The sequence below is a fragment of the Mus musculus genome, chromosome 12 (assembly GCF_000001635.26).
Source record: "Mus musculus strain C57BL/6J chromosome 12, GRCm38.p6 C57BL/6J".
Lineage (NCBI taxonomy): Eukaryota > Metazoa > Chordata > Mammalia > Rodentia > Muridae > Mus > Mus musculus.
In genome coordinates, this window is record NC_000078.6 from 19315164 (window position 1) to 19341516 (window position 26353).

The window sequence follows — 26353 nt, forward strand, 5'->3', positions numbered from 1 at the left end:
GATGGCTTCCCTCCTCACAGGGTGCTGTACTCAGATGGAGCTCATTGAGGAAGCCTGTGGTCTTTCACAGTGAAAGTCCTCCAATTTCCCCACCGAGCATTTGCCTGGTGGTTCAGTTTCTCTGTCTCCTCATAGCTTCTGTTTCCCTTCCTTTCATAGAAATAGGCTGTAAACTCCACACACAGGGACCTTCACTCTTGGTTTACAGCTAAGGATACAGGACACAGAGAAATCAAGGTAGCAAGAACATATGGCTAGAAGGGAAGGCTGTAGCAGGGATTGACCCAGGGACTACCAAATCTGCTTGTCCCATTACATTCTGACACAGTGAACTGCAGTTTCTTTTAGAGAGGGACACACATAGGCTCAGTCAGGGGCAATGAGAGATATTCTACCCTGTTCTATGCTAGGCCTGCCTCAGGACCCTTGGGTTACTGCTGGACCCTCCCAGGCCTGTTGAGTGCTGGCCCCTGGCCAGGGCAACCTCTGTCATTGACCATGCAGAACAAGTCTTAGAGGCCCCGTGCCATTCCCCTGGCTACTGGGGAAAGGCCATTGCTGACTTCTTGGCCTGCAGCATCAGAACAGAGTTGATATGACCTGTCATCCCAGCCAATCAGGAGCCCATGTGTGAGTCATTCCATAGCTGGCTCAGGGACCCCAAAGAACCTGCTGCATCAAGCCTGGGACAATGTGCCAACCTGAGCCTGAGTGCTGAGCAACAAGGCAGAGAAGCCTATTCTGACTCCATCCCACCAGGACTGAGTGCACAGGACGTCCATCTGTAGAGGGACTGGGGGAACGAATTGGAGGCCTCTGCCCTCTCCTGCTTGCAGCAATGTCTTTCATAGCCTTCAAAAGAGCACTTAAGGTGTGCTGTGCTCCAGTAATTTCAGCAGACTGAGGATTGTCTTGAGTTTAAGGCTGTCCTGGGCTGTATAGAAAGACTATCTTAGCCAAATGGTGGTGAGGTCTCCTTTAATCCCAGTACTCATGAGGCAGAGGTGGATGGATCTGTGTTAGTTCCAAGCCAGCCTGGTCTACAGAGGGAGTTTCAGGACAGCCAGGGCTACACAGAGAAAAGACTGTGTCACAAGAAAATGGGAGGGGGAGGGAGAGGAGGGAGGATAGGCTGGAGTTGGCTACGACTGTTGGTAGAATGCTTGCCTAAGATTCACCGAAGTCTAAAGTCTATCCCTAAGTGCACCACAAAATGCATGTGGTGGTGCATGGCTCTAACCCCAGCCCTTGGGAAATCGAGGCAGGAGGATCAGGAGTTCAAGGTCATCGTCCTTTACATAATGAGTTCAGTGTCCAGCCTGGGATACTTGAGACCCTGTCTCAAAACTACAGGGTGTGGACTCAGCCCACAGGAAGAAGACTGTTTGTATAACACAGGTGTCTGTCCCTCTGGCTCGGCCTTGAGCTTCTACTGTGCAGTTGAGCATTGATTGTATCCTGATATTTTAACTTGCTAATTCCCTAAGGTTTCTATATAGCTGGAAATTAGGTGAGGAACGTGAGGGCCTGGATCTGCCCTGCCTTTCATGTCTTTACAGCTATCCCCATTGCCAGTTCCTAGTCTGCTTGGGTTGGTCATCTTGGTTGTGCTCCATGTTAGCTGGCCGACCTCTGTCCCTGTGGGGATACTATCACTTCCTCATTGGGCAGCTGTTGTGTGCTGCAGGGCAGTGAGTTCTCCTTAGCTCTGGCCCTGGCACACACCCACACATTGCTTTTTGCTTTCCCCTCCTCCACCGCTGGGAACTAGCTGCCCAGACATCCTACTGGTCCCATAGAGAAGCAGAGGCCTGTAAAAGGTCTGGTCTGGTGATGAGCATCTTTGATGATAATGACCTCATGGGAGGGAACAAGAAGCCTTACTTGGGACCCCATAGCTAGATTGCTGTCCAAAAGGAGGGACATCAGCATCTGGCAAGTGGACAGCCCCTAGTGTGACACATTCCTGAGTGTGTATTCTACTGTCACTATTGTGCCAGAATGGAGATTTCTAGAAGACACCCACATCCCTCACATTCCTTCCTGAGTCCCTAACCCTGGAGGTCACAAAGTGTTTGAGCTTTCAGGATGGGAAGAGTCTCTCGGGCCTCATGGAGAGCTTCTGAATTGTCATGCAGCCCTGACTCACAGTTATAAACAGTGTGTGTATCCTCCCCTGTTTTGGGGCACTGTGGGGGTTCACAGTGGCAATCTATTAAGTACAGAAATGTAGGACCCTGCAGTCTGAGAGGTGGAGTGCTCCCTGTGTGTAAGCATAAGGACCTTGGTTTAGATCCCCAGCACCCTTGTAAATCCCCACATATATCCTTGTTTGCTGTGACCTTGCCACTGTGGGATAGAGACAAAGGGAACCAATTCTAGGGTCATTCTGTCCGGCTAGTCTAGACAAAATGGTGAATAGTACTCTCTGGGTCCAGAGAGAGGCCTGACTCAAAAACAGTGGCAGGACTCTGAGGCCTGTAGACCTGGCTCTGTGCTTACAAACAACTACTACTGTTTCAGAGGACCTGAATTCAGTTCACAGCACCCACATCTGGCTCTGTGAGCCACCAGTAACTTCAGTTCTAGAGCCCTGACTTTTTCCCGCCTCTCTAAGCATACACACACACAGACATACATGTGCATAGAATTTTGAAAGTCTTTTTTAAAACGAAAAAGCTAGCTGGGCAGTGACAGCACAAAACTTCAATCACAGCATTCGTGAAGCAGAGGGAGGTGGGTCTCTGTGAGTTTGAGGCCAGCCTGGTCTACAGAGTGAGTTCCAGGATAGCCAGGGCTACACAGAGAGACCCTGTCTTGGGAGAAGTGCAGAATAAAGAAAAGCAAAAAGAAGGAAAAAACATTCTCATGTTGACCTCTATATCCTGCATGGGAAAGCATGTGTGTGTGTATGTGTATAAGGGTGCATGTGTGTGTGCATGAGGGTGCGTGTGTGTGCATGAGGGTGTGTGTGTGTGTGCATGAGGGTGCATATGTGTGTGCATGAGGGTGCATGTGTGTGTGCATGAGGGTGCGTGTGTGTGTGCATGAGTGTGCGTGTATCTGTGCATGAGGGTGCATGAGGGTGTGTGTGATGGTTTGTATATGCTCGGCCCAGGGATTGGCAATATTAGAAGGTGTGCCACTTTTGGAATAAGTGTGACCTTGTGGGAGTAGGCATGTCACTGTGGGTGTGGGCTTTACGACCCTTATCCTAGCTGCCTGGAAGTCAGTATTCTGCTAGCAGCTTTCAGATGAAGACATAGAACTCTCAGTTCCTCCTGTGCCATGCCTGCCTGGATGATGCCCTGTTCCCTCCTTGATGATAATGGACTAAACCTCTGAACCTGTAAGCCAGCCCCAATGAAATGCTGTCCTTTGTAAGAGTTGCCATGTTCATGGTGTCTGTTCATAGCTGTAAAACTCTAACTAATATAGTGTGCAACATACACACACACATACCTGCACACACACACACACACACACACACACACACAGACACACACACAGACACACACACATGAAAAGAGAAGAGAAGAGAAGAGAAGAGAAGAGAAGAGAAGAGAAGAGAAGAGAAGAGAAGAGAAGAGAAGAGAAGAGAAGAGTTCAGTGTCTGATCTGAGGAAGTGCTCTGAACAAAGCAGGACCAGAGTCTGAAGGTAGATGAGAATTGATGCTAATCCTAGAGGCCTCTTCCAAGAGAAAGCATATATACCCAAGGACTGACCCTCTCTGAAACAGACAGCAAGAAGGGCAGAGAGGTGGAGGATCTGCAGATGCAGAGACCCTGGGGCTGAAACAGACTTACCAGGGTCCAAAGAGGGGAAAAGCACAGTAATGATGTCCCAAAAGTGTAAGTCTTAACAGAAGATCAGAAATGCCTTTCAGGATGTTGGGGAGAGTGACCATGAAGTCTTAGAAATCTGCCTCCAAGGAGTGGTGGGATGTTTGTGTCTGAACAGGCTGCAGGGTGTGAGTAGGAGCTTCCTGGGTGACTGGAGTGGGTGTGACCCAGATGAGCCTAGCTTAGTGAGGAGAGTCACCCACATGTCTCCCATCCTGTTATAGTAGCAGTTTTTATTAAGAAAAAAGTTCTTGGGGATTTCCTGTTCTTCTCTCCACCTTCTCTGGTTCCCCAACTCTTGTGGGGCCTCTCGGGCTTGGGAAAGAGCAGAGGGAGAGAGGTCTGGCAGTGCAGGATGGGGCTTTCCAAGCAGCTTTGCCAGCTGCCCCTCTTTCTCCTTTTACATCGCACTTTTACCTTGTTGCTTAAGGTTTATGCATATGGATTGGTTTGTGTGTGATGGGCAAGTGATCCAGTGAATGTGGGTCAGGGGACACAACCTCTGGGATTCAGTTCTCTCCTCCTACCACATGAGTTCTCAGGCTTAAACTCCAGTCATCAGGCTTGGTGCCTGGTGCCTTTTCCCAGGGAGTTATTTCAATGGCTCTGATGCCTTTTTTTTATTATTATTTAAAAACAACAAAAAAAACAAAAACAGAAAAAAAAAACCCAAAAAACAAAACAAAACAAAAGTCATTGATGCTCTGGGGAGTTGGGTGTTGAGCTCTTGTCGTATGGCTTGGGAGTCAGGAAGGATTTGCAGTGACAGTGCCTTGACATGGACTGTGGCTCAGATGGCAGGCTGAGGTTGCATGCTGGTACCCAGTAATACCCTATCCTCACTCCCATAGATCTCACTGGGTGGCTGTGTGTTGTCCCACTCAGAAGAGGAGGGCACATCTCTCACTGTAGCCTTCGGCCTTCCTGGCTGGGGTCAGGCTGGCTTCTCCAGAGAGGTCCAGAGTAGCCCTGCAGCCTATGTCTGTGGACCTGAGGAGGACTGTGGGATGGGAACACATTATCTCTCACTCATGGTATCCGTGAGTAAAGTGATCGATCCCTGGATGCCATAGGATGCTAATCGCTGTGAATAGGATCCCAGTGTGGTGGCATCAGCTCCAGAGTCCTTGGTACTGCACAGCACTGTACAAGAAATAGGATGACATTCATATATAATATGAGAGTTTTCTACAACCACATCGAAAGAGGAAAGAAAAACGGGGTGAACAATGTCCACAGCCTGTTGGATTTAACTTTTTATACCAAGCGGGCCCAATAACTGTGTATTTTACCTTAAGGACTTACTTAGTTTGGACTAGTGGTTCTCAAACTTCTAATGCTGTGACCCTTTAATACAGTTCCTCATGTCATGGTCACCCCAACCAAAAAATTGTTTTTATTGCTACTTCATAACTGTAATTTTTGTTATCGTTACAAATCATAATATAGATATGTGCTTTCTGGTAGTTTTAGGCAACCCCTATGAAGCGTCCTGCAGTCCCCAAGGAATTGGGGCCCACCCATTGAGAAGCTCTGGTTTAGATCTACTATGCTTTCTTGCCTAGTTTAGAAATTGAAAGGGGTGTCTGGAGAAAGCTAGGGAATCTGCCAGCCTGCGCCCTCTAGTGTCCGTGCAGACTCAGTGCAGCTTGTGTGGCGCCAGGTGCATCTCCTGTAGCTGATGGCCATTCTGAAGTGGCTGCACTGAAGTGGAGGCTAAGGCTGTTTGAGTTTCAACTACAGCAGGATGGAGGAGGACAAGGGGGAGGACGAGGACGAGGACAAGGAAGACGAGGATGAGGAGGCCGAGGAACAATATTCTGCTGGTCACTGTAAGGAAGAGCACAGTTGAGGCTGATTTCCCCCTGCCACCTTCTGTTCCACCTGACATGGAACAGGCTCTCCATCAGCCAAGTCCAGATGGCCTGTTGAAGTTCAAATTCAGAGAATGCATCCAGTCTCTCCTGAGTCCAGGGCTTCATAGGGATTTGGTACCCGCGTCTCCCACCACCTTCTTTCCAGGGTCTATGTCTAGCAGTCCTTGAGGTTTGGCAGTCTGACTGATGAGATTGCTGTGTGGTGGGATGAACTGTACCATGCATGTTCCTAGCCAGCACTGAGCTGTGGTTAATGGGACACTGGAGCTCCCAAGGGCCTTTCCCAGCAACAGCACATCTGTGCTGTTAGCAAAGCTTTTTACTCGCAGTACCAAGCTTGGTTAAATATTTTCACAGAGCTCACCAACTACTTGTTTGGTCTTTTTTTAAATTTACAATTCAGTGTGTTAAGGACAATAAGAGCATAACAGACCCTGGGAGAATGGGTAGGGGCTGTTAGCTCCCTCCCCCAATTCCCATTACTGTGAAGTCACATGTCCTTGATGCTCCAAGGCTGTTGTCTATCAGATCTAAGCCCTGCTAGAATTTGAAGTGAGAGGTGGCCGTGTGAAACCAAGAGACCCTCATTCCTCCTTCCTAAAAAGATGAAAGTAGGGTTGTCTGATCAATGAAGCCTGGATTAGTCTGACGGCTGGAGCTAGGTAGGTATTTTTCTTCAGTTGAGCAGGCACAGTTTTTTCTGTCCCTGCATAAGCATTCTTTTTTTGCCAGGTGTTTTCCCAGACAGCTAAACATCACTAAGGCTGGCTCGGTTGCTTAATGAATGACAGAGGAGTAAAGGGGTGTGTACTACTGAACCTGTAACACATCTTTGCTGCTGTCTCAGTGCCTCCAGGAGAGTTAAAATGAGTTCTCTCATATTAAATGTTTTATCCAGGTCTCTGTTAGGCATCTACGGGCGAGTCCCAGGAAGCATCTGTGAGGCCGCCAGCATTTGTGGGCTCCACTTAGCAGGTTCATGAATGTGAGCATTAAGAGATCATGGCCTTGACAGCCATTTTATTGGCCAGGATCTTCTTTGGGTACCAGCTAAACGCACCTTGGAAACTCATTGCCTCTCAGGATGTTAGCAGGGAAGGGGGCCAGGATAGATCAAAACCCAAAGGACAGAGCCAAGCTCTAACCTAGGTCTTTTATTTCTCAATTGAACTCTTTCTGCTAACTCCTAGGGTAGGACCCCCCGATATGGGGACCCCCACTCTAATCCAGGGATAGGGTGCACCCACGAACACACAAGAATCTTGTTGCAATACACACGAGGCTTTATTGGCAGAGCTCTGGGCTGACACGTACCTCACACAGGAGGCAGGGGAGTCGACTCCGAGTCTCCAGAGCTAGGGGTTTTATGAAAGAAAAAGGGATAGGGGTGGGAGGAATTTCAACAAAGGTATGGGATTGGCTCATTCAAACATTAACAGTAAGATTACATGTCAGCCAAAGGGCATCAGGACCTTGTTCCTCTTGGCTGGGGGCTTATCTTTGTTCACATAGCAACCAGTTGATGTATGACTTTATCCCGGTGCCAAGGGGCAGTAGACAGAGGGGAGGTTCTGGCCAGATGGTGTCAACTCAGACAAGATAGCCTTGTCTGCATCCTTGCATTCTTTTTCATCTCTACAGTCAAGAGCCCTGCCCTGGCATCTGGGCTCCTAGAGAACTCTTTTACATGAATCACAAGTTACAAAATCTCATTTTCCTTCACTAGCTGAGCCATGTGAGATGGCTTACCACTCACTGGAGGCTCTGTCATCTTCCAAAATCCCCTCTGGGCCTTCAGTTTTGACTCTAAATTCCATCTTCTTGGCCAGAGCACCTAGTTGTCCTGCCTAGGAATGTGCATTTGTAGTGCCGCGCGCTCGAGAGTAGGGACCACAATCCAGCATGACTCAAGCATCTATACTTCAAGAACCCAAGAGACTGGAAAACACTGGAGCAGGTCCTGACTGCCTGCTCAAGTATGGGCTTCTCTGGTGATTCACTCTCCCAGGTGATGGGGTGTATCTGTCAAGAAAGAGGCTAAGGTCGGGGTGGGGGGCTTTCTGCTGCTGGAAGTCTGCTTTCTTGTCCTTCTTGGAGGATTATTTGGCTTGCTTGCTATATGACTGTTGGTCCTCTGTCCCAAGTGTCTGTACTGAATCCTTGTCCCCTTTGGAGGGGAATAGGGGTCACTGTCACTGACTGCAGTGGCTGAGAGTTCCTGTGGCTCAGGGATAGCTATTGGATATTGAAGAGTCTCAGCAGCACTTAGCATTGTAAAGGTGTGTTTTCCCATCTGGGTGTAGTGGAACATGGCAGGGCAGTAGTACTATGCTCCATGGAGTCCCTCCAGGACTAAGGCTTCTTTACATAGAGCCCTTCTTTACTGGAGTTTTAGAAAAGGGTCAATCCTACCCTCTCTTCCTCCTTATCTCATACTGCTTGTGCCATTGGTCCCAGGTGCTTAAGATGGCCAGACACATTCCCATTGTCACCACTCTTTCTTTGAATGACATTGCATGCAGGAGCAGATCTTCAAGCCATTGCTCCTCAGAACCAGGTCCTGAGGCTCGGACCCTTCCTTTTCCCTTTTCTACATCCCATGAACCCTCAACGCCTCAGGGATAGCCCTGAAACATGGATTGAAGGTTCCCGGGTGGTCTCCATCCTCCTGATGCTTACGCCTTGTCTTTTTGCATCCACAGAGGGTCACTTGGGATCTGCTTGGAGGCTAACTATGTCAAAGTTCTTCCTGCCTCCAAATTAGTATTAGTACATCCTGGGAACAAGGCCATCTGTGTGTGTGTGTGTGTGTGTGTGTGTGTGTGTGTGTGTGTGTACTATAACCACTACAGCAAGAAAGTCCAAAACCAATGCAAAGCATGAATTCTAATTAGCAGCCTGTTACCAGGGAGGAGGCAAAGGCTGGGCAGAGGCACAGCCCTGTGTTCTGGAGCTCCTACCACTGAAATATTTGGTAAGGAGCAGATCTTCAAGCCATTGGGAAGGGAATGAGAAATAAGGGAAACGAAGCCTTTCCTCCAACACCTCCAAGGCTGTCTGCACTGCAGCCTCCTCCCAGCAGATATCTGCAGAGCAGGTACAAGGAGTTTGGCATTTCAGTAGCATCTGTCAGATGATAAATCACAGACACAGCAGTGATGTGTGTTCAATGAGGTGAGTGGATGCTGTGTGCATGAGCTGGAAACCAAGGGTCTTTGGCTAGGCTGTGGGGTGCAGGGCTGTTGATCATGAAGAGGAGCCACAAGCACGGGGCTGGCTTTGGTGGCAATGCAGCTGTTTCCACATTGCATTCTCTTGGACTGTCATACCCGCACAATCCCATAGCCGGGTATCCTGGAGTCAGGTCCTGGCTCACTTAGGAGAGGTTCTGCAGCTCTCTGATGGTCAGTTCTCTGGTTAGCAAGATGTATCTGATGGGTGACATTTCTAAGTGAACTCCAGGTCAGAGACACATTGTAAGTTTCCCTGTGTGAATGGTTCAGTGGTGAGGGCCTTGGAGCTACATGGCTTCACCAGGTCTAGGTCTTTTCTCTCCAAAGTAGTATTTGAGCAGGGGACCCCACACCTCCCATCTTGGTCCAACCTGGCTTCTCTACCTTTTACCTGCTACTACCCCAAACTCTGCCCTCTTTTCTGGGGTCTCCTGTTCACATTGTTTCACAGTTTTGTCTCCTGCCTGAGGGCCTCCCGAGGGCCTGCCTCTGACAGCAACATCCTAGTAGTCACCTCCTGGCTCAGCTCATTGTCCCTTCCTCTAGGTACTCCAGTTCCCTTCTCCCTCCCATGCCCTCCTTTTCCCTCTCCCTCATTTCTTCCTTCCTTCCCTCCTTCTTTCCTTCCTTTCTCCTCCCCTCCTTCCTCCCTTCCTTCTCCATCAGTATTCCTGGATTGTCCCCAGACATCTCTTTTTGCACCTCTTGTCCTGCTCCACTAAGGGATTCTTTGGACCAAACATCACCAGGTATACCACCCTCCCACTGTTGGCTGCCCTATTCTTACCTACACCTCCGTGTTCCCAGGGTGGCTTCAACTTTACTTGTGTTTTGTTAATTGAGTTTCCAAAATGAATTACCTACAATAAAACCAGGGCATTTCTATCCTTTCCCAAAGAGCCATGATATGGTCTTACTCTATGTTGGGGTGTGAATTAGAGCCCTGGGTAGTGGGCTCCATGGAGAACAGCTCATCTGTATGCTTATCCTAGGACTGTGGTGACCCCCTCAGCCACCAGCAGTCACATTTGTCCTCTTAGGGCAGACTCTCTGTGGCTGGAGAAGTTGGTATTGTGTGCTCCTGTTCAGAGCTGGATGTAGCTAGCTTCTGGGGGGTACTTCCAGCCAGAACTGGCCACCCTGTCAAGCTCAATGTCCAGTGAGCAAGGGAGCGGTTGGCTGACTTGTGGTTGAAGCCCAGGCTGTATGTGATAAGAAAAGAGGACACTAAACTGTTGTAGAAGCAAGGTAGTTGCACTGATCTTTCTCCCTTAAGCATGGTGGTGGGAGGGGCCTGGGGCAATGCAAGTTTTTATTGGAATGGTTCAAATATGTTTAAAACTTCTGTATTCCAATTTGCTGGAGGGAGGAATGTTTCTTTTCAGGCTACGCCTGTTTTTATGTGGCCTCTTTTTGTGTTTATTGTTTATAATGGTAGTTATGAGAATAATGTTGTTAATTGTAATAGTGATATTTGTTATGATAGTATGTGCTGGAATGCATCTGAATATCATTTAGCTGTTGTGACTAGGATGCCTCGCTTTGTACCTTGGCCCTTTCAGGCTCCTTCTGCTATGACTTTGTTTGGACCTAAGAGGGATTTTTGGTATTGCTGCAGCCATTGTCACTGCTGTAGCAATCTCTGCCACCACAGCCACTGGTGCGGCCATATCCCTTACAAACTGCCGCGGCTGTGAATAATTTAACCGTTGATGTTGCAGAAGCTTTAAATTGCTGACCGCTGTCTCCTGCTTGAAAGAGTGAGCCGGAATTGATGGACTTGCCCTGTGTCTGATATTAATCAGCATCCTGGCCTTCTGGTGCACTTGCATGCAGAGTCGTCAGTGCGGAGCCCTAACCTTGATGATACAGGCTTTTGCGGCAGCGAAAACAGGACAATCTCCTCATGTGTGGCTTGGCATACTAGAGAAGTAGTCAATGATGGGTAAGACACCCTGGGCGTGTCACCAACCTAAGACAGGTATCAAACCAATGCTGTTTGTCTCCCGATGATGGGTAAGGGGCATTGCCGCAGGGTGCAACCTAAGACAGACATTCTGTCTGCCAATAGGTACAGAAGGGGGAGATGTGGGGAGTGGGTGTGGCAGCAGTCCCAAGATGGCGCCCGGGACTGCACCAAGTCTTATGACTTGCACCCGACTTCCTCATACACCTGAAAATAAGCCACGACCATCGTGAGAACTGCGCAGGTGCACCATGATGCAAGATCGGACCATATGACGAGTTATGATTCTGGCCAATGGACTGCTGTTACATGGACTGGGCTGATGGGGCATGGTTGAGGGGTTATATAAGGGATTGCGATTGGGGGCAGAGAGATACACAAGATACTATTCCTGGAGAGAGATTCATGCATGCATGTTGAAAGGTTTCTGAATAAACTGCTTTGAGAAGACCGTAGTGTCTTCGCTCCTTTCTAGCTACATGATACCCGATCTCAGAAAACAAATAAACAAATAAAATTACAAAGGAAAACACGACAAAAGGGCCTACAAGGTACCTGTCCATTTAGCCAATTCCCCACTTCAGTCAACTTTACCTTTCCAGTAAGTTCTTCCACAGGAGGCCTTCACTCACAAACCCATCGGACTTCTTCTCACAGATGGCATCAATCACCACATGCCCTTGTGCATAATCTTCCATTTGTAGATCTCTCTGTGTCTCTCTGTCTCTGTTTCTCAGTCTCTCTCTCTCTCTCTCTCCCCACCTGCCCGTGTGTATGTTTGTGTGTGTGTTTGTGTATATGTCTTTGAGAGACAGACAGTGTTTCTCTGTGTAGTCCTGGCTATCCTAGAACTTGCTCTGTAGCCCAGGGTAGCCTTCCTTGAACTCTTATCTGTCTTCACTGTCACTGAATGCTGGGGTTAAAGGCATGTACCACTATTGGACTTCCTGTTGTCTTTCTTTTAATATAACTTTTTTAGACAGGGTCTCATGTAGCTCAGGCTGGCCATGAACTTTCTATATAGTCATAGATGACCTTGAACTCCTGATAATCCTGCCTCTACCCTCCGGTTATGGAATTACAGATATGTGGCACCTGGCTACCTGAATTGATGATTATTTCTGATCAAGATACTGTGGACATTTGAGTTGGTTGTTTGTACAGGGGAGGGCATGTTTAGATAAGTAAATGTGTGCTTTGAAAGGCAATATCAAGCTGCCATATGTCTGTGTTGGACAAGGAACTTTAAATATCTCCCAGTCCTGTAGATAAGTAATTAAAATATGTACATAGAACGCTAACATCTTGGGAAAGAGGTGAAGAAGACGGGCGGTAGCAGGTAATACTGAGTGCATGTCTCATCTTCCTTAACAGGACCTAGCACCTATTGCTTAGAATTCATAAGCCTCTGAGCAGTTCAGAGTGGATTCCTTTGGGACTTGGGTAGAGGAGACTCACCCACACTAGTTCTTCTACACATTTCAAAAATAACTGAGCTATGCAGGTGTATTATTGTGAAAGAAAGAAATCAAAATTGAGGTAGGTTAGTGAATGAGTATTAATGGCCAATGGCCAATCACTGCAGGATCTCACACTTGGGCCTTGTGGGAGACTGCAGTGCAGTGTGCTGGCCAAGGAAGCACAGTCCTGAATTTCCATGGGGGCTGTTTCAACTGTTAACATTCACATCAACATTCACCAAGCGATTGATGCCAATTCTAGATCTCTCTGGCAGAACAATATCTCATAGGCATAGTAAAGAGTGGGGCCTCCCATAAGTTTCCCAGGTGTCTCTTCTAGGGTTAAAAACATCATGGCATGTGCTGGTAACTTCTCCCAGTATTGTATGGAGGGGGACAAGGAGGTATTGGGGGGGTCTCTATACCCCCTGTCAACATGCTTCAAAGCTTTTATACCTGGGTCCACATGAAACCCTACTTACCCAGATTAATCCAGAAATCTGCGTAAGAATGGGGTTTTTAAATGTCATTTATAAAATTAGGGTTGCTGATAAATGAAGTTAAACTTTGAAGGGACAAAGCCATGTTCCTGTTCTCCAGTTTCATCCCTGAGTCCACTCAGGATGGGTGTCAACCTAGTTCTAAATTTACCCTAGCTGTGTTAGCTAGAATGTGAACCACTAGCATCCACCTACACAGGCATGATTTATTTACTATGCAGCATCAGCAAATGTATCTGTGACAAGGAAAGAAACAAACACACCGGGTCCCCCACGAGAAAAAGAACTAGCTGTTCAAAGCAAAGAGTCAGGATTGGGTCCATGAGACCCCTGTGCCCCAAGCTGATGAGCTGAGCGGGTTTGTCTCGATCCTGCCTCTTGTGTAACCCTTACAGGACATGTAACAAAGTTTCATTCCACCGATTTAGGCTTGCCTCTCCCTGTCCCCTTATACCACGATTCTGCATGCATGCTTCAAGTAGACTGTATTTAGACATAAAAAGATATTCTTTCTGTCTTTCCTAGAGTGTTCTGGGTTTTGCCATGTTATATAGAACCATTTTGTACCTTCTGAGGAGAGTCATCCTGGAAATACTAAAAGCCAGAGCTTGCACTATCATAGTCTTGAATTCTTCTGGCCCAGAAGATCTCAACCTGTGTTATCATAACCCCTTTGACGATGGAATGACCCTTTCAGAGGAAGTCACCTAAGATGCTCCTGCATATCAGATAGTTACATTATGATTCATAACCATAGCTAAATTACAGTTATGAAGTAGCAATGAAAATCACTTTATAGCTGGGGGTTCACCACAACATGAGGAACTGTATTAAGGGGTTGCAGCTTTAGGATGGCTGAGAACCACTGCTGTAATGGATGGCACTGGACATACAGAGGATATTGCTTAGCCAGCGTGGTGGTAGGGTGTGATAGGAAGCCAGACATGGGGTTTCAGGTATACACAGCTTACCTTGTGTCTTGGCCTTGAAGGTTTAGTCTCCACTGCCAGCTGCCATAGGCAAGCAGAACAGCAAGCTGGGTCCTGAGGTGCTGCAGGACCTGCGGAAACACAGGGAGTTCACTGACCATGAGCTTCAGGAGTGGTAGAAGGACTCCCTCAATGACTGTCCCACTGGCCACCTGACTGTGGACAATTTTAAGATCTAGGCCAACTTCTTCCCCTACAGAGACACCTCCAAGTTCACTGAACATGTCTTCCACACGTGTGACACCAACAGTGACGGCACTATCAACTTCTGAGTGTTCATCATTGCTCTGAGCCTGACCTCTCGGGGCAAGCTGGAACAGAAGCTGAAGTGGGCCTTCAGCATGTCTGACCTAGACAGCAATGGCTACATCAGCTTCAGTGAAATGCTGGAGTTAGTGCAGGTACCTGCACTTGACAGGGCCTGGCACATGGGGAGTGCAGGCATCCAGGACCCCCATCCCCGGTCCCATGCACCAGGTATTTCCTCTGCCCACTTGCTACTTGGTGTACTAAAGGACTGCATGTCTTTGCACAGAATAACAATAGAAGCCAAGCATCTATCGATTGCTTGCTGGACATCAGGCCCCAGCTGAGCTCATCCATCAGGTTTATTCACACAATTCTATAAAACGGGTCTTTTATATTTTTTAACCTCTAATGAGATCTGAGGCTCAGATAGGTGATTAAGAATTGTCAAAGCAAGAACTGGGAAAATGGCTCAGTGTTGAAGAACACTTGATACCCATCATGAGGACCTGAGTTCTGATCCCAACACCCATGGAAAAGTCAGAAGTGGCTGAGCATGCCCGAAACCCTAGAACTAGGGGACAAGTGAGTCCCAGAAGCTTGCTGAGCAGGCAGCCTAGCTACAATGGTAAGCCCCGGCCGGGTTCAGTGATAGAGAAAAGGGAACCTTGTGAACACCGGGATTCCTGTTTGGCCTCTGCACGAGTGGGTGTTCATCTGCACACACATGTATAGCATACACACACATTAGCTGTCTATAGGGCTTCCTATAGAAATCAGAATGACACAGTAAAGGATGTGTCAGCAGTCAGTTCTTCACAGGAGCAAAGCTTATGTGCACCCTGCATCCTTCCTGCTCCATGCTCTAAACCATCTCTGTATTTGGTCCAGTGGGCTGACTCTGTGGGTAAAGGTACTTGCTACCAAGCCTGGCAGCCTGGGTTCGATCCCTAAGTCCCACATGGTAGGAAAAGAGGACCAGCTTCCACAAGTTGTCCTCTGAATTCCACGTGAGATCATCTCCCCCAAATAAATAATTACATACATCCATAAAATAAGTAAAGTACTTATATACAGTGCCTAATACAATATCTATAGATGTTAATAATAATTTGTATCATTTGGGAAATAACAAGAAACTGTGTGCCTCCAGTTTCATTTTCTAGACAATTTCCCACCTGTAGTTTGTTGAATCTGCAGATTCAGGACCCATGGTTGGGCAGGGATCAATGTATTTCCCCTTTGACCTTCCCTCCAGGATTTCCCAGCTCCCCACCAAAGATTTTCCTTTCAGACAGATGCTTTGTCACACAACCTCCCCTCTACTCTGAACCAAGGAGCCCTCCATTCTTCCACGCCCCAGCTGTATCCTGTGCTCTTGAACGTCACTTAAACTTTCCTGGCTCCCTTTGCCCAGCACCTTGTCTGTGAGACTTGTTGTGATGAGAGAAGGGTCCTGACTCTGCCCTGTCCATGCTCCTTGGTTAGCAGAGCGAGGACCATAACCCACCCTCCGTCCTCCAGAGCACACTCACAGATGCCCCTTTGCAGGCCATCTACAAGATGGTGTCCTCCGTGATGAAGATGCCTGAGGACAAGTCCATGCCTGAGAATCGAACAGACAAGATCTTCAGGCAGATGGACACAAACAATGAAGGTAGGAAACATGGTAGGAGTGAGCACGTGGGGTGGGAAGAGGGGATTGGGAGAGGGGGTGGGGGTGGGGAGAGGGGAGTAGGTGAGTCTGTGAAACTGTTGAATGCACAGAGGTGTTTGGTATACAGTCTCTGCCGTATGCAGGCTTGCCCTTTTCCAGCCCAATGGATTCAGCTCTGGTTGAGGGAGGGAGACTAGAATTCAGGGTCAGGTACACCTAGCCTGCATCCTGCACCCTTCCTAGGGCTCTATAACCATGGGCATTGTCAGTAGACCCTCTGAGCTGTAGGCTTCATCCAAGTTGTCTGAGTTAGGGTTTCCATTGCTGTGATGAGACACCATGGCCACAAGTAACTTGGGGAGGAAAGGGTTTATTCACTCACAGTTTCCATATAACTGTTCATCATCAAAAGCAGTGAGGGCAGGACTCAAACAGGGCAGGAACCTGAAGGCAGGAGCTGATACAGAGACCATGAAAGGGTTGCTACTTACTGGCTTTCTCCCCGTGGCTTGCTCAGCCTGCTTTCTTATAGAACTCAGGATCACTAGCCCAGGGTTGTACCACCTACAGGGTTGGCCCTCCTCCATCAATTACTAATTAAGAAAATACCCTCTGGTCAGGCATGGTGGCACATGTCTTTAATCGGAGCTCATAGGAGACAGGAGGCTGTCTGTGAGCTCAAGGCTAACCTGGTCTAAAAGGTGAGTTCTAGGACAGTCAGGGCTGTTACATAGAGAAACCCTGTTTCAATAAAAAAAACAAAACAAAAGAGGGGAAAGGAGGGAGAGAGGGAGGGAGGTACACACACACACACATACACACACACAGAGAGAGAGAGAGAGAGAGAGGGAGAGGGAGAGGGAGAGGGAGAGGGAGAGGGAGAGGGAGAGAGAGAGAGAGAGAGAGAGAGAGAGAGAGAGAGAGAGAGAGAGAGAGAGAAAACGCCCTACAAGTTTTCCGGCAGACATTTTATACAGACATTTTCGCAACTGAGGCTCCCTCTTTCCTGATAACTAAAACTTGTATCAAGCTGACATAAAATTAGCTAGCACACATTTTGAGAGAAACAGTGGTCTTACTACTTCCACAATTATATATGTAGAGGGGAGGAAGGTCATACTGGTGGCTGAGAGGTGAGACACTGAATCAAGGGGCTTTGAGTCTTGAGAATCTGAACCAGGCCATCATCCTGTGATGTGAGGCACTGCGGTCTCATGGGGCTCATCAAACATAGAAGCCACTGAGCCTCATCGTACTAGGAGTCTGAGGTTCTACCACAGATGCAAAAAGGCAGGTCTCAGGAGGAGGTGAGGTGGTGAGAGGTCCTGCTGTGCCTTGGCTGAGTTTCTCACAGGACCTCAGCAAGGGTGAGGTAGCTGCATGGTGAGTTGATTCTGCCATTCTGTGGCTTTGTAGAGCCAAGACTGGTTGGGTTTTGTTCCAACAGGAAATGCAGCATTAAGGCGTGAAAGGCTCCCCAGGTCGCACTTAGATTGAATGTAAGCTATTGCACAGGAAAGAGCACTGAACAGCCTCCAGTGCTCTGTGCAGATGAGCTGAGGACCGTGCTCAGCGGGACTCAAGGCTCCATGGAACTGTAGACAGCAAAAGCTTTCCAGACACCAAGGTAATGCTTTTCAATGCACTCAAAGCAGTGCAGCCTCTTGCCTGGTGCTGCCTTTCAGCCATTTTCTAAAGTGTTCTTTACTCTCTTGTGTACTCTGACACGGAGGCTTGTGTTCCAACAGACCATACTGAGGCTTGCCCACTTCCCAGGCTTGGCTTTCTTCTCTGTGAAATGGGGATAAGCCCAGTGGCGTGGTTGTGAGGCTAAAGTAGCACTATGTTGGTGGCACACTTAACATGGAGGGCCATTGTTTCTGATTGTCAAAGCCAGGAGCTTTAGCAGTTTCAGAGTGTAGACCGTGCTCCCACTGTGCACTTGTCCAATTGTTTGTGTCTCACTATGGAGGCCATTGAGCGCATACTCTGCCCTGTAAGCCAGGGGCCACTTGCTAGCACTCAAGAGATGAGAAGTCTGGGCTGTCAGAGAAACTGGTACAGAATAGGACAAGAATAGGACAGCAAAGGTGGATAGCTCTCAACACCCGAAGCTGGCTAGAGTCTACACTAGGGGGCACTGTGATAGTTTTAACTGTCAACTTGACTCAGTTTAGGATCACCTCAGAATTCTTTTTTTTAATTATTTAAATTTTTATTTTAATTTAGATTTAGTATTTATTTTCTACATGAGTGTTTAACTGAATGTATGTTTGTGTAATATGTTAGAGGCCAGAAAAGTGCACTGGGTCGCCCTGGAACTGGAGTTACAAATGATTGGGAACCGCCCTATGGATGCTGGGAACTTTATCCAGGACCCTCTGAAAAAGCAGCAACTGCTCTTAACTGCTGAGCCATCTCACCAGCCATAAAGGAGAGTCTTTTTTTGCTTGTTGGTTTGTTTTTTAGAGACAAGGATTCTCCGTGTAGCCCTGGCTGTCCTAGAACTTGCTGTTTAGAGCATGTTGGCTTCAAACTCAGAGATCCACCAGTCTGCCTCCTGAGTACTGGGATTAAAGATGTGTGCCACCACTGCTCAGCTCAGAAGAATCTTAATGAAGAATTATCAAACTCAGTGGTTCTCAACCTATGGGTTCCAACCCCTTTGGGGGATCAAATGAACTTTTCACAGAGGTGGCATAAGACCAACAGAAAACACAGATATTCATATTCAGATTCATAACAATAGTGTAATTACCGTTATGAAGTAGCAGTGAAAATAATCTTATGGTTGAGGGTCACTACAACACAAGGAACTGCATTAAAGGGTCACAGCATTAGGAAGGCTGAGAACCATCCATCTAGATCATGGCAGCCTATGAGCATGCCTGTTGGGGGTTGTGTTGATGGTTAATTGATGTGGGAAACCCCATTACTACTGTCTAGACAGGGGGCCTGAACAGTGTAATAAAGGGAAAAGAAGAGTATCAGAAAAAAGTGCAGAGTCTCATTATGAGCCAGGTGCTCATACCTCTATTCTCCCTGCCCTGTGAGGTTTTAAAGCCTTGACTTCCTGAAGTGATGAATTGTAACCTAGAAGTAAACCAAAGAAAACTTCCTCCCTCAAGTTGCTTTTAGTCAGGGGATTTTTATCACAGTAACAGAAATGCAATTTGACCTGCAGTCATAATTTGTCCTTTCTCCCCAGTTGCCCCAGATCGTGGTGGCTCTCCAGGCCTCTAGGTGGGGCTATCAGCTTACTTCAGGCCATAGAGTTCATTACCAAACCTAACCTCATGACTAGTGCTCAATCCTCAGGACGTACACCTTGAAAGGAGAACCAGCTCTTATAAGTTTTCCTCTGACCACTTGTGTGACTCAAAATGGCATAGGTCCACATATGTGTGTGTATGTGTGTGTGTGTGTGTGTGAGAGAGAGAGAGAGAGAGAGAGAGAGAGAGAGAGAGAGAGAGAGAGAGAGAGAGAGAGAGAGAGGAGACTGGACATTGTCCATTTTCCAGAGGGTTCCAGACTTTAACCAGAGAACTGGCTAATCCTAAGTCTCCCTCTTCCATTCCTCAGGCAAAATGTCCCTGGATAAATTCAACAAAGGTGCCAAGAGAGACCCATCCATTGTCCGGTTGCTGCAGTGTGACCCCAGCAGTGCTAGCCAGTTCTGAGGGGAATGGGCTTTTACACAGTTGTGAGAAACACAGGCTTGACCTGCCATCTTCAGCTTTGCTTGATACAGTGGTTTTCTCTGTGATTTCTCCTGCTCTCTCGGGACCTGGGTCCAGACAGCATAACACACTCTCCTGGTCTGGCTGGATGCAGCTCCCTCCTCTGTCTGATCCAATAGATGTCCCTCCCCATCCAGTCCAGGCTGGTTCCTTCCAAGGTTTCAAGTGTTCTGGGCTGAAGGGCTTCTTCCCTGCCCACAGAGTGCCTGGAGGCCCTTAAGGACACCAGACAGGACTTTTCAGTATCTTACCGAGACCAGCTGATTTATTCTATGATCCCAGGTGACTTTGTGAGGATGAAGAAGATGGACAGTAGATAGGCAAGCACTTCCTGTGCATGGCTCCACCTCCCTTGTTCATTTGCTCTGACCAAAGCTGCTTGCATGTATATACCGTGGTATCCTTATTTTTAATATATAAGTTTTGTATAAAGGGAGAAGGTTCAGCCCCTGTATTTAAAGCCTCTGACTGCCTTTAAAGCATGGTCCCCTGTGGCCTGTGATTCTCCCCACCCCCAAGTCTGGCTGTGCTGTGGTATTTAAGTATTCATTTGCCTAATTACACAGGAGATACATGCATGCCCAAGGCTGTGGACATCTGCCCTCTGTCCTGCAAACACAGGTGTTCCTGTGTGCTCCATCCTTCCTTTCCATTGATCTGGCATATTAAAATGATCAAATAAACCAAGGTCTGTGAGTTTCCTGTGTTGCCGCAAGCACCCTGTTCATGGTTCACTCTCCAGTGAGTGTGGGGATGAAGGAGATAAGTGGTAGATACGGGGAAAGTTCTTGGATGTCTAGAACAGCCGAGAATTTAGTCAGAGAGGAGTCCATGTCAGCCTTTCCCCACTCAGTGGGCTCCACATACAGCAAGGCCATTGGCCCTCCTGCTTAAAGCCACAGAACCCGTAGACTGAGCCCCAAACCGTCTGAAGATGTTCAGGAAGCACCCACTGAGCACCTGTCCTGGGTGAGCACTGGAGACTCTGAGGTTGGTCAGACATTGTCCTTGCTCCCACCTCACCTCAAGGAGAAAGGTGCTGTTGGCTAGAAGGTGTTTTAGATATTGGACAGAAGCAGTCCCTCAGGGCCAAATATATGCCTTGCCTAATGTCACCCACCAATCTTGCAAGCCGTCCGGCGGCTCACATGGACGGGGTACACCTGAGTGGCTGGCTGGCACTTAAAGAAAGGGAAACTAGGAGGACGAGAGAGAAATGGAGCCAAGACAATGTTCTGATCAGGGTTCAAATGTTTAATGACAAATGCACTTATAAAGGGCAGGAAGGCGGGGAGGCTTATTCCCACCAATTCATCCTTGGAGCTTGGAACCAGCTGCAGATGATGATGTGCAGGATAGGGCATACTCTCCGGAATAGCTCTGCGGCCTCTCAGCAGGTAGCAGTTTCTTGAAGAGGAACAGAGACAGTTTCTGAACAATTGAGTGATCTAGGGAGGAAGGCTCCACCCTAGGTTATCTCCTTAGTGGCAGCAAGGTCAAGGTCTGGCTCAGCCAGCTTCAGGCTGAGGGAAGGTTACACAGCAAGTTCAGGATCACTTATTCAAATAATGGGGAATAAGAGGATGGATGGATGTGTCTGCCCAGTTATGAAGACTTCTCTCTCTCTCTCTCTCTCTCTCTCTCTCTTTCTGCCACCATCTGATTGCTGGGATTGGAACTCAGGACCTTAGGTAGACCAGTCAGTGCTCTTAATAACTGAGCCATCTCTCCAGCCTTGGGAGTCTTCTCAAATGGAGAACTTAAAGACACACAAGATGTGAGAGTACAGTGAGGGGCAGAAATAAGAGCACAGAAAGGGTCGGCTGAGGCAGGAAAGTCATGAGTTCTAGGACAACCTGGACTCCATAGGGAGACCTAAGCTCAAAAATACAAGATCAGAGACCAAGTCTGATCTCCCAGACCCGCATGGTGAAAGGGAAGAACCGACTCCCATAAGTTGTCCTTTGGCTTCCACCTGTGCTTACAACCCCAGCAGTCTGGGGACCTGACAATTGCATCAGGAATCCAAGGCCATTCCTAGCTACATACTGAGTTTGAGGCCAGTCAGGGTTCCATAGTGAGACCACGCCTCAAAAACAAAACGTGACAACTGTCATAGAAAGTACTAATTAGGACTTGGTGGTTAAGAGCACTGGTGGCACTTCCAGAGGCCCTGAGTTCAATTCCCTAGCACCCATATATCAGCTCACAACTGTCTTTAACACCTGTTCCAGGTGATGTGGCACCCTCACACAGACATACATACAAGCAAAAATGCATTTGAAATAAATTTAGATAAACCTTTAAAAAGAAAAGGAAGAACTTATTCAAGGAAGAAGCTGTTTTGTGGCCAAACCTTGAGCTAGCCTTGTCCATGGGACTTCCTTTTTCTGGGAGCCATTGACGTTGACTAAATTGTTCTCATTGAAAGGCCAAGGAACAGTCTAACAAGTCTCGATTCAAAGATATTCAAGAGCCACCCTATGGTGCAACACTAAATGTGAGCCTTAGATGGCACTGGTGCACTACTCAATTGCTGCTTCTGCAGCCTGCAGGACTGTTTTTCCACTGGTTGAGTCTGGGGCTTCTGTTTACAGACCTCCAACATCAGAATTCATGGATGGAAGAATCAATATGCTAGTGAGTGACTGAAAATTTGTGGATCAGAAAATTGATATCAAGAAGATAGTGTGTTTCCCTCCCCCTTGCTTTCGTGGGAGTTCACTTACTAGGTTTCTCAGAGACTGTCTCAGTAAGGAAAGACCCCTCAAAGTGTAGAATTTAGCCAAAAAAACAGAAGCACCACCAATGGTGTCACTTGTGCTCAGAGCTATGCTGTAAGCTCATGACACGGACTTCAGAGTCACTCCAGCATCAGCTGCAGCTGTTAAATATAATCGACAAATCATGAAAGTGCATTTTCTTTGATCCAAGCTAAAATTAGCACATGGCCCTGCAAAGCCTTCTAGACATGTAGCCTTTTCTGGTAAATGCAGCTTAGAAACTAGTCCGTTGTGATTTCTAAGCTGGTTATTTACCACAGGATGGACCACAGGGGAAGGGTACTCAGAAGTGAGCCTGAGCAGAAAGCCGCCTGCACAAAGGGTACAGAGAGGAGGATGGGGCAGGAAGGAAGGGTGCAGAGCCGAGGATGGGGTAGGCAGGAAGGGTGCAGAGCCGAGGATGGGGCAGGAAAGAAGGGTACAGAGCCGAGGATGGGGCAGGAAGGTTCATTATTAAGAGACCCTACGGTCGCCTCCCCACAGAATCTTCTCTGCAATTTTCTAACCATAGGAAGAGCCATCAGTGACAGTAACAACGCAGATCTACACAAGCTCTGAAACTGCATCAGATACCATGCACACAGCATGCATGTGTCTGTGCGAGAACACAATCATGATATGACAAAGCTGTGTGGATGGTAGCAGTGTCCCTATCCCTGACTTCAATATCACTGTAGTTGTGCAGGACAGGACCAGGGGTGAACCTGAAGGACAGATGCATGGACCCAGCTGCAGCTTCCCTTGGGTCTGTCATTATTTAAACACCAAATTAAATTTTATTTAATTTTTTAAAACAGGGCTGTGGGGAGACAATGGCTTAGTGCATAAAAAACTGTTCGATGTAAGCATGAAGACCAGAAATCAGATCTCTAGAACCATGTAATAGCTGGGCAGATATGGCAGTTACCTGTAATCCCAGCATCTGAGAGACAGACAGGACATCCTCAGGGCCAGCTGCCTGGCTAGCTTAGCTGGAATCAGCAAGCTACAGTTCAGGAGACCTGGCCTCAATAAATACAGTGGAGAGTGGGGTAGGGAGACACCCAATGTCTACCTTGAGCTGTCCACACATGCACATGTGCCCATACATATGGAAACACACATGCACAGGGCATATGCATACACATGCAAAAACATTAAAATCAGAAATGTAAAGAAATCTGTAGGCCCGGGTGTGTGTGACCAGTCCATTCTTCTGACCTCAGCTGAGTTTGTAAATCCGGCCCTTTCCTCTCTACATATCCCCCAGATTTCTCAAACTAGCTTGTCCTGAAGGAAACCCATCACTGCCGTGGTCCTGAATTCCAGGGCCACTCCATGCTAGAAACTGGGTCCTCCTTAGCATCTCCTTCTATGTCCACTTAGAACAATGATTCTCAACCTTCCTAATGCTGCCACCCTTTAATACAGTTCCTCATGTTGTGGTGACCTACAACCAAAAAATATTTAACTTGCTACTTCATAACTGTAATTTTGCTGCTATTATGAATTCTAATATAAATATTTTTGGAGATAGAGGTGTGCCAAAAAGGTCATAACCCTCAGGTTGAGAACTGATAAATCTGCCTTGCTCCGGTTGGGGCTTGTTTCTCCATCTTTAGACCTGTCAAGTGTTCAGGCTCTTGACAATTGTCATCTTGAGCAATTGACACTAAGAATAGACCCAAAGTCCAGACCCATATCCTGGCCAGGAGCCTTTCCCAGCAGAAAAATCACCTGGCATTGCCCCCTGTAGGCTGGGTACCTGCCTTACAGGGTAGACCTGTGGTGGATACAGAGTTTGTCTTTGTAGGTAATGTCCTCCTCTTTGTGGAAATTTTAGATAAACTCAGTGTCTGAAGCAAAAGACATGAAGATTTAAGGAGAGTTTCAGGCTGAAAGACAAGCAATCTCTAGAGAGACTAGGTTCTGTCTGGTCAGAACCAACTAGCCAAACCTGATCCTCTGGTTCTAGAGCCAGGGCTGGCTCCAAAAGTCCACTCATCACCTCTCAGGCTTTAGGCATCAGATAAGAGGCCTGGAGCAACTTCCAAGGGAGCAGGTGACCATGTGATAGGGGAGTTTGGAGTTTAAGGACATTTTGTACCTCAGCTGCTCTCCCCACCCACAAGTAGGTCCCATGTGACATATGTGTGAGCCCACAAGTCACACAACTTCCCAAACCTCTACTCCTTCCTTTGTGAAGTGAGACTAACTAAACACATGCAGCACTAAAATCGCTCCTCTGAGGAGACAAAATGGTACAGTTCCCCCTAAGGTCTCAATGTCAAACGGAAACAAGATTCGCCGAAGTTCATTCTGTAAAGCCAATGAGTTTATTGAGTTTCCTTGGAGAACATAAGGGGGAGGTGTTTGCAGTAGTGTGGGTGCTCCTCACACAAAAGGCTGCACATAGAAAGCCTATATCCTGCAGGAACCAGTTCTTCTCCATAGCCATATGGATGACGGAGCCCCGCCCTTAGTCTTCCCAGATGTCCTGACCATTTTAGAGGGTGTTTGTTTAAGCCAGGATGGGGCAGTGTATTAGTCAGGGTTCTCTAGAGTCACAGAACTTATGGACAGTCTCTAGCTAGTAAAGGAATTTATTGATGACTTAGAGTCCGCAGCCCAATTCCCAACAATGGTTCAGTCGCAGCTGTGAATGGAAGTCCAAGGATCTAGCAGTTACTCAGTCTCACGCAGCAAGCAGGTGAAGGAGCAAGAGCTAGAGCTAGACTCCCTTCTTCCAATGTCCTTATATTGTCTCCAGCAGAAGGTGTAGCCCAGATTAAAGGTGTGTTCCTTAAACTCGGAGATTCAATCTTCTGGAATCCATAGCCACTATGCCTCAAGATCTCCATACCAAGATCCAGATCAGAATCTTCTATCTCCAAGCCTCCAGATAAGGGTCACTGGTGAGCCTTCCAATTCCGGATTGTAGTTCATTCCAAATATTGTCAAGTTGACAACCAGGAATAGCCACTACAGGCAGTCTACCTCAAACCCACAGATGTGCAGGCTGGGATGCAGGAGATAAAGAGCAAGCAGGGACCAACCACACCCTAACTCTCTCATCTGTGCTTGCAGTAGTATAATCTGCTGGTGTACAGACATAGCCAACAAGTTTGGATTTTAGTTGATGCCAGATGTAGTCAAGATAACTGGCCAAGATCAGTGGTCATGGGGGTAAAGAGAGGTTGGGCAGCACTTTCTTTACTGGAGCCAGTTGGATACTAACTAGGATGGATTTTGTTAAGCCTGGAATGGTGCTGGCATGGAAGAGGTGCACAGTGAGGGTTAACTGTGGCAGGGAGCTTGGATAGGAGGTCAGCAGTGAAGACAGTCAGTCCATTCAACAGACACTGTGCTCAGGGGCCAGAACCGTGCCACAATGGTGGCTCTTGTCAGGATTTCAGGCTCCACTCTGGAAATGGACATTGGAGGTCAGCTGTAATATGAAACTATAGCCTGCAGGGATGTGGTCTCTGAAGGGGTAGAGCAAAGTCTTGAGGAATGATGCTTGGGAGTGGGCCCCTCACTCTAATGGAGACTCCACACTCAGTCCTTCACTGAGCCACTTCTGATGTTCCCTAGGGCAGATCTCTTAGAGACAGTTCCTCAGCTCAGAGTGGCTGAGCAATGCAGGCAGAGCTGGCAGGGTGTGCTGGTTTCTTTGGTGTCTGTGACCAAATATCTTCAAAAAGCAACTCATGGGAGAAAGGGTTTCTATGGCAGATGGTTTAAAAGGATGCAGTCTATCATGGCAGCAGGAAGCACAGAGAGATGAATACTGGGTCTCAGCTGGCTTTCTCCTGTTTATGCTCTCTGGAAAGCTAGCTGGGGGAATACTGCTGCCCCTATTTAAGGTGGGTGGCTCTTCCCATTTCAATTAACCTGACAGATAATCCCCTGAAGACATACCCTGAGGCATATCTCTAATGGTGATTCTAGATTAGTGGGTCTCCACCTGTGGGTCTCAGCCCCTTTGGGGTTGGGGGGGGGGAAATCACATATCAGATATTTACAATCCGATTTGTAACAGTAGAAACATAAAGTTTTGAAGTAGCAACAAATAACTT

At 47.6% G+C, this 26353-nt stretch overlaps 1 pseudogene; it reads left to right on the plus strand.

Moving 5' to 3' along the window:
• Positions 13871-20195, plus strand: Gm9255 (predicted pseudogene 9255; annotated as a pseudogene).